At 40.1% G+C, this 14,312-nt stretch overlaps 1 protein-coding gene across 8 annotated transcripts in view; it reads right to left on the bottom strand.

The window, feature by feature from the left end:
* GRM7 (glutamate metabotropic receptor 7) overlaps positions 1 to 14,312 on the bottom strand; it is a 732,546-nt gene that overhangs the window by 312,864 nt on the left and 405,370 nt on the right. The window lies entirely within an intron of this gene.

The following is a 14,312-nucleotide window of genomic DNA, read 5'->3' as shown; positions in this document are numbered from 1 at the left end:
GCATGGGATCCCTGGGACAATCTAATCTTCCCAGTGAGCCTTTCTGCATTATAACTAAGAGGCATTTGGGTTACAAAGGTAAGTGAGACTCCCACTTTTCTTCCAGGGAAGACAGACGGAGACACAGAACACTAGGTGTTCAATGAAAAAGATTTTCATCTGGATGAGAATGCTAACAGTCTGGTTGCGGGGAGGCTAAGGAAAGAGGTGCTAAGGGAGGTATGCATGGGTTGTTTTACTTCAATGAAGTGCTCAAATAAAGAGAAGTCAATCTGGAAATAAGATTGGGAAGGCAGGTGAAGAGAGAGGGAGCATATGAAGAGTTCGTCATTCCAGTGATGGGCTGGGATGGACACGGAGGGAAATAAGGTGGAGGGCATGGGAAGAGCAAAGACCTGGAGGTGAGAAATAGCAGGGCATGTGGTGTGTGACAGGGGAATGACAAGATGTCTAGGTAAGCCTGAGATAAACTTTGAAGATGGAGACATGAGAAGAGAATGGATGTTTAATTGGAACCCATTCATGGTGTGTCTTTGGATGCCATTCGAGGGGTATAGGCTTGATAAAAAGCCCATATTTTAGGACAATGGAGGAGAGGAGGTTTGGTAGGAGGCTGCCATGTATTCCAGACAAGAAGTGAGGCCCTGGTAATGGGAAGGAGGAAAGGAAACTGGCTTAAAACAGGAGGTAACAGTTTCCAAACTTGGGGATTCCCCAGATACTCAAGGCAGGGATTAGCAACATATTTTATCAATGTGATAACTCAGAAATCTGACATCATTAGTTCACTATCTCACAATCTCACATATGTATCTCAGGTTTAATCCCAGGCCTCATGCTCTCATATATAAATGACTATGGAACTGAATTTAATTTATTGCTCAATAAGATCATATAGGTTCCAACTATACATTTTTATGACACATGATCTCTACATTGCATTGTGTGCCCACCACCCAAAGTCAAGTAATCTTCCGTCACCATACATTGGGCTCCCTTCACCCTTTACTAACCTCCCACTCCCCTTCCCTCTGGTAACCACCATGCTGTTGCCTGTGTCTATGAGTTTCAGATTTGTATTTTTTAACTAATATTTACAGGGTCTCCATGTGTGCTGGATTTTGAGAAAGTCTGTTTCAGCCATGTTATATCTTACTGATGTCTGACCCAAAAGGAAGCATTTTTGCTTCGTGTTTTTCGATTGGGGAAACTGAGGTTCAGAAATATCTGTACCATGTAACAAGCCTAGGAACCCAAGAAGAAGCTGGATTTCTGCTACACCATGCTACCTCTCCTAAAGGTCATGCTGCTGACATGACCACTCTTGAGCACCTCCTTCACACTGCAGCTACTAGTCACGTGTGGATATTCTAGGTGAATTACTTAAGATGAATACAATAGCATGTCAGTGTTCCGGAGTCACATACTGATAGTGGCTACAATACTTCCCAGCACAGAGGGAGACTTTACTGCAGCAGGAAGGTCTAATATACAGTGGGGCTACTTCAGAATATAAAATCCCAGAGATGTGCCATGTTCCCAAACCATTCACGCAAAACACTCGGGACATGCTCTTCATGTCCCACGCTCAGACACAAGAGCGCTCAGCTGCCATTTTCTTTTCTTTCTCTTCCTTCCTCAGTGGCAAAACCCTACTTGTGGATACAAAAGGTGTGTCTTAAAACAAGGAGAAAGGGAGTGAATAATAAAGAAGAGCTTAAGCTAAGATGCTCTGAGCTTTTCTTGGAAAGGACTGGCTTCGAGATGCCATGTTTATTAATGTTGCTTAATGGAATCTGGGATTAACTAAAGGAGACTGATAAAGAAGGTCTACCTACCAGCATTATGGAGGGGATTAAAGCTTAGCTAAGCATCCATATAATCTGATTTTCTTACAAGCCCACATGTACAGACGTAAAATAAAATTGGCCAAGCTCAAGTCACTTGGGATACGATCACACAGAAACTCAGACTAAGCAAATTAGGCATTTCTGAAAAATTAATGATCCCATTTATGGGTATCAAGCATAAAAGCACCTTGAGATTCGGAACGAGAAACCTGGCATATAGGATTTAGAAAGCAGGATAAGGTGACACCAATAATTAGGGTATTAAGCAGATGGAGGCAGCTTTCCTTTGAACTCTGAGACTTTGTGCAGAGTGACCTTGAGAGAGAATAAAACGGTCTGAGTGACCATTTTATTAAATGGCTGAATCATAATTCCAGAGGGTGTCAGGCAGGCTGCTGTAACTACACTTTCCAAATGGCAATTGGAATTGTGTTCGCTTAGTGGTACATTATATAAGACTTCTCTTTTTTTAAAGAAAAAACTATTACCTACAAAGAAAAAAATATATATCTCATAACTGTCCTCCACTCCAAGGATATGTTTCCTTAAAAATTTGAAAAGAAAAAAAAAACTTTTTGCTGTGTTCAGTCCTTCCTTATCCCCTCCCTTAATGCACTCCTTTCACACACACTGTATATAAAAATTTGATGCAGGTCAAAATTGCAGTGGTAAGACATAATGTGGCATAAAATAAAATGATGGAGACTTCACCGTCCTTGACAAAGATTACATATCCAGAGTTACCTGTTTTGTACCAAAGTGCAGAATTCAAAAACACCCACTACCTCTTGGGAGCATTTATTCAGAGTCTTCCTGCTACATATAAGAATGATTAGCGGTCAAAATATTCCAGTCTACTCTGTGACCAAAACGACTGGCATACAAGTGAAGTGCTCTGTATACTTGTAGCCCCCAGGCTAATTGGGAGCTAATTTTATGCAGGAAGACCACTTTCTACACATCTGATTCTTTCTTTTTTTTAAAAATATATTTTATTGATTTTTTTTTTACGGAGAGGAAGAGAGAGGGACAGAGAGTTAGAAACATCAATGAGAGAGAGTCATCGACCAGCTGCCTCCTGCACACCCCCTACTGGGGATGTGCCCTCAACCAAGGTACATGCCCTTGACCAGAATCAAACCTGGGACCTTTAAGTCTGCAGACCGATGCTCTATCCACTGAGCCAAACTGGTTTGGGCAACACGTCTGATTCTTAAGACTGGTTAGCCTTCAAGGTAAGACTCTATATCTAACACCACATCAAACTTTCCCAATGTTTGTTGAACACCATTAGCTTGTATTTGGCCTGAGAACACATGATGAAAAATTACAGCACCCAGGGGTATCTGATGAGTCCGAGCAGCTTGAGCAAATCCACGTATACATCTTCATGTGACTGCCTTGCTAACATTTGAAACCCAGCAAATCCTAATGGGAACCAATCATCTATCCAAAACTAATCCTCTCTATCTGGTTATCCTGTACCTAGTTAGCAGCAGCAGCAGCTTCCTCCCATGGTGCCCAGCTCCTGCTCACCTTTCCCCCTACTTCTATAGCTCTGGTAACCTTAGGTGAGGCCCTTACCTTTAGCCACAGAGTATCAGCCTGGTATCTTCTCCTTCAGACTCTTACGTCTCCCACCTGCCCCTCATCCAGCGGATTCAGTCACTCCTCTTCCTCCCGAGCATCTCCCAATTCTTTAGAATTCTCCCCAACTGCATTCCCAGGGTTCTCTGTTCTCAGTGTACATCCATCATGCCCACTAACTCACTGATTCCTGCCTTTGCTCATTCTGTTTGCTATGTCTGTTTGTAACTTCTTTCCTTTCAAAATTCAATTCTTGCTTCAAAGCATTTATAGCAAAGAGACTAAGTTCAAGGGCCTCATGTGATTGAGTCAGACAGTCCAACCTGGGTTTGAATCCCAGATTTACTTATTACGTTTGTGTGTGTGTGTGTGTGTGTGTGTGTGTGTGAGAGAGAGAGAGAGAGAGAGAGAGAGAGAGAGAGAGAGAGAGAGAGAGAGAGAGAGAGAGAGAAGTGGGAGGTAGTCAGGGGGAGACAGACAGACAGACAGAAACAGAGAAGGGCATACATAGACATACCTACCTCTTCTCTATAATACTGAGTTACCAATAAAGTTCACTTCCTTGTGCACTGCTGAGAACTGAATGACTTAAAAGTCAAATGCAGTTAGTATAGTCCCTAGCACATCATAAGCAATGAAGAAATGTTAGCTATTACTACTAAATCTAAAGTGATCAACCTCCATTTTGATGCTTCCTTTTATCCTCAGATCAAATATTATAGACCAATTACCATAATTACTATCTATGTTAGTTGTGAATCATGGCTAAGTCCCTCACTGAGTTGTACTCTACTGGAGGGGAGAGGAGAAACACTGTCTTTTCACATCTCACAGATCAATGCTGTCAAAGGGTGGTCTGTCAGCATCCAGCCTGTGTGGTCCATGGCAGGATGGCTTCAGAGCTTGAGTCAGCTTTGAGGAGATTTTAGGGTACAGCAATTTGTCATGGCTCCAACATTTTAATTCTATTCCATAAAAGTTTAGGTCTGCAGTGTATTCAATTACTTTTGAACAGGGCTTTATTACAGATTTTGAGTTGCAATGTCCTAGACTACATAGCCCATGACGTGGCTTTCTCTGGATGCTCACTGAATATTTAATAGGCTCTGATTGAAGAAAAAAAAAATTTGAAGGTGATGTTTTACTTGCAACTTACAAATTTGTTCAAGTTAGCAGCATATATAGATATCCACTGAGTCGGGCTTCTAAATCAATTTAAAGAATTAAGAGGACTTAAGCATAGATTAATTTGTTGAGTTCTGAAATTCAGAAACTCTTTTTAAAAAATTAATTTGAAAACATATTTTCCCATGTGGAAGGCATACTACCCTACTACTGCCTGAATAATTAAAAATGAAATGTGAGCTCTGTTTTTTAATTTTTCTAACATCAAACTTACTAGCAAACCCTAATATAGCTGTATGTGATTCTTTCTATGAGAGCAGGTGAGGCATGGGAGCACAAAATAAGGGGAATCATATTTGGTCATATTTGCATCTATTTTATTATTGTTCGTCTTTTAATTTCTGGATCTTTCTGGAGATATCTATAATCTTTTCCCTTCTTCCAACTTGGACCCAAATTATACAAGCCTCAGAGGGTCGTGGAAATCAGAAAAGACCTAAAGGTATGATATGCTATATCAACATTCAATACTCTGGACTTTGAGAAAGTTACTAAAGCACTTTGAATTGACTAATTTGGAGGGAAGAAAATTCCCTCGTTGTCAGCTATTTAAGTCTTAGCTTCAAATACCAAAAATATTTTAGTTATCTGAGAGAAGGTACTTGGAAGTTTTTATTTTTAAACCAGGAAAGTAGAACCTTTGACAGAACTTATTTTATATCACATGAAATCACCCCATAGTCTGTGCTAGGCTTGGTCTGTAATCAGAGCTTACCTTGCTTTTGTTTTTTCCAGAGAAATTTCCTGAGAAATGCTCACATCTTTCCTGCTATTTTCTTTAGCTAAGGATCCTCAGTTAACTCAGAATAAAAGTGAGGTAAATGGCAAAAAAAAAAATTATACACCAGAATATAGTGATGCTATTTTTTTAAATGCTCTTTTTTAGTATATCGCTTAGAGATCCACTTTGATTCTATGGTAGTTCATTCATTTAATAAATATTAACTGAACACCTACTATGCTTTGGGGGCTATGACCAGTGTTAGTCATATAATGATAAATAAAACATATTTACTGTCCTCAAAGCTCTAGACTTTAGTGGATAAAAACAGAACAAAATGAATTGACAACTATTATTCAGGAAAAACAATGATGTAAAAGGGAATTATGAAAACTCATATGGCAATAACTAATGGAATCATGACCCCTATTTCCACTCCTTAATAATACAACAACTCCCATGTTTTAGCAATAAACATGGCTACCAAGATAAAAAATGACATTTCCCAGCTTACCTGTAACTGGCTGTGGCCATATGGCAAAGTTCTGGCTGAAGGAATGTGAAGGGAAGCAAAGACCCTAGCTCTGAGAAGGGGTATTGTCCCCCTCACCTGCACCTCTTTTTCCCCCTCTTCTGCCTGAGCCCACAACTGCTCAGACATGGAGGACACACGTTGATTACATCAGAGTCATCCCACCTGGCCTGACCCACTTACCTCTGTCTAGCTACAGAGAAGAAACAAATGCTTATCTTGCTTAAGTTGCCTCATCCTGGGGTCTCTTTGTTATAGCGGCATAGCAGACACCTAAACTAATAGAGTATAACTTAGGACACTTTACCAGGTCCTGAGTATTTCAGTGTAATGGATAACAGAGCACACAGAAGCTTTCATCGAGAGATGAGATTGGAGTAGGAGACGGTTAGCTGTGCTACATTAAATCTAAAGATATGTAAGAAAAGTGAACTTTATATAATTGTTTTACCACTATGCTATACATCTGAAACAAATATAAAATTAAAAAAAAAAAGAAACTTGGACTCTATCTTAAGGCCAACACATATCATGATTATGTATGTTCTTTGGGAAGATCTCTCTGATTGCACTGTGAAATGCGGAGGGGAAAAACACTAGGATAGAAAAGTCAAAGTAAGCGAGAATTAAAGGTCATTGGAACTTGTAGAATTTTTGAAAAGTAATGGGGAAAGACTGGTAAATTCTGAGTGAATGTAAAAAAAAACAAAAAAAAAAAAACGATTACTATCATTTACTTTTTTTATTGAACACATTTTACCAGACTATGTGCTCAGCACTTTATATGATGTGAAAAAGACAGCTGGAGTCAAGATTACAGTCCCTGACAGCATAAAGCTACCCCATGAGCTGCTCTGTCCTATACACTGACCATCCGATCCTCACTACAACTGAACTGTGGGGCTATTATCAACACACATTTACAGGTTAGAGGGACAAGGCTCAGAGGGTTTGTAAGTAACTTGTCTCAAATCTGGCTTGTTGGCTGATAAAACCCCTGCTTTCTCAGCTAAATCATGCAACGCCCTGAGGAATATCATAACACAACGTAGGAAATAGATCATTTCCATTTCAGCAGTAAATGCTGAAGCCAAGGGCATGAGTTACATGTTCCATGGAAAAGAATCATGTACTGTAAATTATCCATTTTCCATTCTACCTGTTGCCAATTCACAGACTCTAAGAACATGACTACTGAACTTAAAGAAACAAAAGTAACAACAACAAAAGCTTACAAAAAAATAAGCCCTATAAAAAAAGCAAACCTTGGTTCATTGTGTGAAGTGGTAAAGAAATATAATCATGCTTCACTCTGGCTTTACAAATCACTTCCAGGAAAACCTGAAGCATAATTGCAGAGATAATCTATACTCTGTTTGGAATATAATTTTATTACATTCCTAGAAGAGTCCTTAGGGAAATTCATAGTAAGAGTATGAAAATGTACTTCCAAGATAATTTTAATATTAATTAAAATAACATTAAAAAATATAACATAACCAAGCAATACCATTTCTTTGATTAGTTCCTATTAAAATTTATTTTCATTAAATGAAAACCTCAATTACCCATGGCTTTTGCTAATATATTACCTTTAGAAGAAAGACTCAGGAATGATGAGGGAGTCAGGTGATTCTATGTATTAAACAGACATTATAGCTACTGTAATTCAGAGCTCATGCAGCCATCTATCACAGAACTTTCTCAATCTTCTTATTATTTTCAAGCATGGTCATTTTGCCCCATTTTTTTTGACAAAAATTACAAATATACTTAAACTCATTAATATCTGACAATATATTTTTAAAACTAGAATATATCTTTAATGATGGAAACCTACTATGGTGTGTTTAAAAGGTGCTCAAAATAATTATTATTTTATTCCTCACTTCCTACTGGAGTGCTGACAACATACAGTTTCAACTTTCACTCATCTATGTCCCTATGCACTTTATTTATATTTTTTATATTTTATTGATTTTTTACAAAGAGGAAGAGAGAGGGATAAAGAGTTAGAAACATTGATGAGAGAGAATCATTGATAAACTGCCTCCTGCACACCCCCCACTGGGGATGTGCCCTCAACCAAGGTACATGCCCTTGACCAAAATCAAACCTGGGACCCTTCAGTCCACAGGCCGATGCTCTATCCACTGAGCCAAATCGGTTTCAGCATCCCTATGCACTTTAAGCTTGCTTGCTACAAATGGCTCAAAAATTACTATTTTAAAAGGGTATTTCAAATGCAATGGCATGATATAACTCTCCATTTCTAGTTATACTGGTTCATCTCTCAAATCACTATGCTGTAGGTAAGTGTTGTAATATGACACTATCATCAAAGATGAGACTTAAGACTTGAATAAGCTAGTTGTCAAACACTGGTTTGATATGTGCCTGATGTGTAAACATTGACTGTAGCCCCCTTAAACCTTTAGAATCAGTGGAAATCCTCCCTAGAGATACCCCAATAGCATTCTTTATATGAATTAAAAATGTATGCACAATAAATAAGTAGACTACAATATATAGATATCAGATTATGTTATTACACACTTCATAGTTATATATACAATTGACCAAAATTAAACTTTTTAAAATCATGTTATATAGGAAATGGAAAATTGTTTCAACATTGGAGAATTCTATCTAATAAAGAGGAAATATGCTAATTGAACCACATGCTGTCACAAAGATGGTGGTGCCCACAGCCAGCCAATAAGGAAGGAATATGCTAATTGACTACCACACCCTCAAAGATGGCAGTGCCCATAACCACAAGATGGTGGTGCCTAGTCCCCTTAGCCCCATAGGGATAGCAGGCACACAGCAAAGCTGGGCCTGCCTGCCTCTGGAGTCCTCCAGTACCCTCAGCCTCCCAGCCACCCAGGGCTGGCCTCAGCTTTAGGCAAGCCTGGAATGGCAGCTGCTCAGATTCCTAGGGCAGGCCCAAAGCACAGGCAAGCCTCAGATGGCGGCTGTCCAGCTGCTCAGGGCTGCCTGAGGCTCAGGTAACTAGGGAAGGCTGAGGATTGTGCCGCCGGCAGTGGCAGCAGCAGAGGTGTGATGGGGCATTGCCTTCCTGGGATCCCCAGGAGGATCCTCGGATCCTCCTGCCCATGAGGGCTCCCAGACTGTGAGAGGGGTCAGGCCTGGCTGAGGGACCATCCTCCAATGCATGAATTTTCATGCACCAGGCCTCTAGTAAATAATAATAGATAAATCTGGTTCCATAATGATTTGGTCATTCTCTATACTCTGAAATGTTCCCCAGAGGTCCAGTCATAGTAATGAACTTGCCTTATTAAGCTGCAGGGACCTAGAGCTCACAGGGACACTGCCTTTCATCTACTTTGATACCATGAGTTAAAAAACATCCCCTCCTGCCCATGAACAGCTTCAGGACCCGAGTGCCAACAACCGGCAGTGCAGAATCCATGGGAGGAGGACCAGTTCAAGATGAGAAATGTCCACACTGCATTGGGGAACAGCTAGCAATTACGTCCCGAGTTCTGCATGACAAGCCCATTGGCTGGGCCACTTCCTGCTAATAGAAAATAAGTGGACCTGCTCCAGCAACCTGCGACTGAAAGTTTTCAAAGGCCAGTCCCTTAATGAATAGAGAAAGAAATTGATGTCAAGTTGTAACCAAATCAATGATGAAGAAAACCAAACTACATGAAGAGGAAGGGGTATGTCCCCCTCACCTGCACCTCTTTTTCCCCCTCTTCTGCCTGAGCCCACAACTGCTCAGACATGGAGGACACACCACATCAAACTTTCCCAATGTTTGTTGAACACCATTAGCTTGTATTTGGCCTGAGAACACATGATGAAAAATTACAGCACCCAGGGGTATCTGATGAGTCCGAGCAGCTTGAGCAAATCCACGTATACATCTTCATGTGACTGCCTTGCTAACATTTGAAACCCAGCAAATCCTAATGGGAACCAATCATCTATCCAAAACTAATCCTCTCTATCTGGTTATCCTGTACCTAGTTAGCAGATTTCATTGGCTTATCTGCAAATGTTGCAGGTGACTCAAGAAGAACCCAGCCAGCCAGCATGGCTCAGAAGTTGAAGGTAGATCTATGTACCAGAAGGTCACGGTTCCATTCCTGGTCAGGGCGCATGCCCTGGTTGCCAGCCCAAACCCCGGTATAGGGTGGGCAGGAGGCAGCCCATCAATGATTCTCTCTCATCATTCATGTTTCTGTGTCTTTCTCTCTCCCTTTTTTTCTGAAATCAAGAAAATTATATTTATTTGTAAGTCCAGAAAGTGGAAGTTTCATTTTTTTGATTATTCTATTGCTGTACAGTAAGTACCACATATCCATTTATACAGGAAATGGAAGACGTGACAGAAATCTAGGCAGGTTACCTCAAACTTATTGTAAGAAGCAGCCCTGACATATTTTTAAATCTGTTGTGGTGGGAATGTAGCAACAACATGCCATTTAAATCTCAGAGCCATCCTTCTCACTAAACATACTTGAAGGCTTCATTGGATCTGTGATAACATTTTATCGATTTCACTAAGTGACCTGGATTGACTGAAAACTTGGGGAAGCTTAAAACACTAAAATTTCCTCTAGGGTGTTTTTCCCTGGTGGATGCTCTTGTTTATTTTTAATATTGTTTTACTTCCATGACCCCATCTGGCCATGTTGTCTGTCTGGTTTCAGAGTCTTAGGATAGCAGGAGTCTCACCAGATCTGAGCTGAAGCCAAAAGTCCCAAAGTAGGTGTTCTGGGCTGCCATACAGGTTTATGATTTCTTGTTTTAGACTTATGGTCTTTCTTGGTAACAGAGCTCATCTAGAATTAACATTTTACCAGAAAGCATTAGATTAGATAAAATGGGTGCAATTTAGATGATACAATCACAAAGAATTGGGAAAGATATTTTTAAAAAGGAAATAGATGCTGTGCCCTGAGCTTATCAATGACACATTTACCGTTGGGCGCTTTCCTTTTTTTCTTACTAATAGAATGAGAATAAGGAGACTACATTAAATATAAATTTTATAATTAACTACTTCCAAGGAGAAATAAGTGAAAACACGGTCTCTTTTTTTCCTTTCATACCACTGTAGTTGTATCTACACATTCTGGGAGTAATTGTTCTCTCCTGAGAATATGATTTTTCTCACAAGAAAATGATTCACTGGAGAAATCAAATAAACCATTCCAATGAAATGCATGTGCGTTATTTTCTTAGTATTTCAATTTTCGGCTTAGTTCTAAATAAGAAAATCATGTCATCTGCTTGTTACACAGACTGAAAACATAAAGAACTACAGCTCTTGGAATTCACAAAGTTCATCATTCAGAAAAATGAGGTGAGTTATTAAAATTGCAACAGTTCATGCTGGAACACATCTGAGTTGATATGGTATAGGCCACTGGCAGACAAATGTGTTGTTAAAAATCTGAAATCAGTTCTTCTTCAGTATAGAAATCGCCTAAGCATACGGACAATAGACGATAAATGCCATAATATAACCATCCTATCGCTCAACTATGGTCATTGTTATCTAACATAATCTGCCATGTACATAAATGTCTAGGTTAGTGGCTAGTTATTAATTTGTAGCTTTTGCAATTTATGGTAAATACATTTGGGGTAGAAAATTCAGTCTAAAATTACTTCTTTGTAATGATATTGCTAATCATTATACCATCTGTATTCTGTTTGAAAGCTGCACATGTACTTTACATTAATGTATCACCATTTTAAGGTTTAATAACATTGTTTTTCCAAATTGAACTTGATTGATTTACTTATTTTATTTTTTAAAAGTATGTTTTTATTGATTTGATAGAGAGAAAGAAACATCAAGTAGCTGTCTCCTACACAACCCCTACTGGGGATCCAGCCTGCAACCTGGGCATGTGCGCTGGCCAGGAATCAAACCAGTGACCTCCTGGTACATGGGACAATGCTCAACCAACTAAACCACACTGGCCAGGGCTAAGTTGACTTATTTTTTGAGACTGTGTATGAACACAATTTACCTTATATCTCAACTTACCTTAGGTCCTACAGGTCTCAACTTCACCAAATAGCTACAGGAAGAAAAAATGGGTAGCCCTGATCTTCACCCATTATAGTTGCTAGTAATATGCTCTAACCAAATAGCTGATATTTACATAATACTTTCCAGGTTCATCTATGCTGTTGCAAAAAGTAAGATATCTTTCTTTGTTTATGGCCAAGTAATATATTGGGTAAATGGATCAGGGTTTTTTTATCCATGAATCTACTAGATGGGTACTTGGGTTGCTTTCAAATCTTAACTATTGTAAATAACATTGTTGTTTCTATCTATCCCTCCCTCTCCCTTCCTCTCTGAGATCAATAAAAATATATGAAAAAGAAACCCCCAAAATTGGTAAGCTATAGTCCGTCAATAAATATTTCAATTAAAAATGGCCTCCTAAAAGAGCTGTAAAGTGTTGTAACGCTGACATCCTAGTGTCTCCTGCTACTTAAAAAGGTCTCATGTCTTAACATTATCATAGGTATTAATATTAATTCCAATGAACCGAGCATTTGAGTATCTGGCATGTATAATAACCACAATGAATAAATATTAACCAACAAATCTTAATAAATTTACTGTTCCAGTCTCTTATTTGATCTATGTTAACCCTTACAATAATCCCATGAAAGACATTGTTATTACCTTATTTTACTTATGAGGTATTGCAGGCACCCAGAGTTTAATAACTTATCCAAAGCCACACACCTCATAAGTGTGTGTGTGTGTGTGGGGGGGGGCCCTTGAATTTCAGCTGGAGATCTGGCTCAGGAGCCCATACTCTCAACCATGATATTACTGATTAAATAGCAATAGTTCTCAAAGTGTGCTAGGTACCAGCATCACTTGGGAAGTTGTTAGAAATTCTTTGACTTAGCTCAGACATACTGAGTTAGTGGGCACTCTGGGGTAGGATAAGAAATATGCTTTTTTAAAAAAAATATGTTTTATTAATTTCTTACAGAGAAGAAGAGAGAGTTAGAAACATCGATGAGAGAGAAACATTGACCAGCTGCCTCCTGCATCCCCCCAGTGGGGATGTGCCCACAACCAAGATACATGCCCTTGACTGGAATCGAACCTGGGACCCTTGAGTCTGAAGACCGATGCTCTATCCACTGAGCCAAACTGGTTTTGGCATGGTATAAGAAATCTGCTTTAACTTAATATTCTGCAGGCAATTTTGAGACAAAATAAAGATTGAGAATCACAATGATAGGAAGACAGACTGAGCAGTGTAGATTCTGCCTTCAGTAAACTCTTGAAGTAGAAAAGAACATTAACTTTCTTGAGCCAATTGTAAAAACTGTGTAGATCTCAACCATGGGCCTGGATTTGGAAGGATGGATGAGCAGTGTGCTGGGGGAATGCTTTTCACCCAGAAACATTAGCGATTCTAAGACCTACACATGTTTTATGACTGTTTGCAAGTTTACAGGTTTCCTCTATTGAGGTCTCATCTATCTAAGAAAAGCAATTGAAGCCCTGGAAAGCTTTGCTCAGTAGATAGAGCATCAGCCTGCAGACTGAAGGGTCCCAGGTTCGATTCTGTTCAAGGGCACATGCCTGGGTTGCGGGGCTGGATCCCCAGTGAAGGGTGTGCAGGAGGCAGTTGATCAATGATTCTCTCTCATCACCTCTCATCATTGATGTTTCTATCTCTCCTTCTCCATTCCTCTCTGAAATCAATACAAAATATATTTAAAAAAGAAAAGAAAAAGAAAATAAACTGAAGTTAGAGGGAATAAAATTTACACAGGGTAGGGAAAAGTAGGCTTACAGTTGTGAGTATGCTAAACACAAAGTTTATTCTTAGATTATTATTTATTAACTAAAGGCCTGGTCACAAATTTTGTGCACTATAGAGGGGTTGTCCCTCAGCCCAGGCTGCACCCTCTCCAATCCAGGATCCCTTGGGGAATGTCCCACCACTGGGATAGGCCCAATCCTTATGCCTGAACCAGCAGTCAGACATCTCTCTCACAATCTGGGACTGCTGGCTCCCAACCATTCATTTGTCTGCCAGCCTGATAACCCTCTATCCACTCCCCTGCCACCTGATTGACACCTAACTGCGACCCTGCCAGCCTGATTGCCCCTAACTGCCCTCCCCTGCTGGCCCAGTAACTCCCAACTTCCCTCCTCTGCCAGCCCAGTCACCCCCAACTACCCTCCCCTGCTGGCCCAGTTGCCCCTAACTGCCCTTCCCTTCAGGTCTGGTTGCCCCCACCTGTCCTTCACTGCTGGCCTGATTGCCCCCAACTGCCCTCTCCTGTGGGCCTGGTCCCTCCTAATTGTCCTCTACCACAGGCCTGGTCACCCCTAACTGCCCTCCCCTACTGGCCTGATGGCCCACAACTACTCTTCCCTATGGGCCATCTTGTGGTGGCC

This window comes from Pipistrellus hanaki (genome assembly GCF_964339955.1).
Source record: "Pipistrellus hanaki genome assembly, chromosome: 13".
NCBI classification, from domain to species: Eukaryota; Metazoa; Chordata; class Mammalia; order Chiroptera; family Vespertilionidae; genus Pipistrellus; species Pipistrellus hanaki.
The sequence above is the reverse complement of the archived record's forward strand: the minus strand, read 5'-3'. Positions and strand labels throughout refer to the sequence as shown.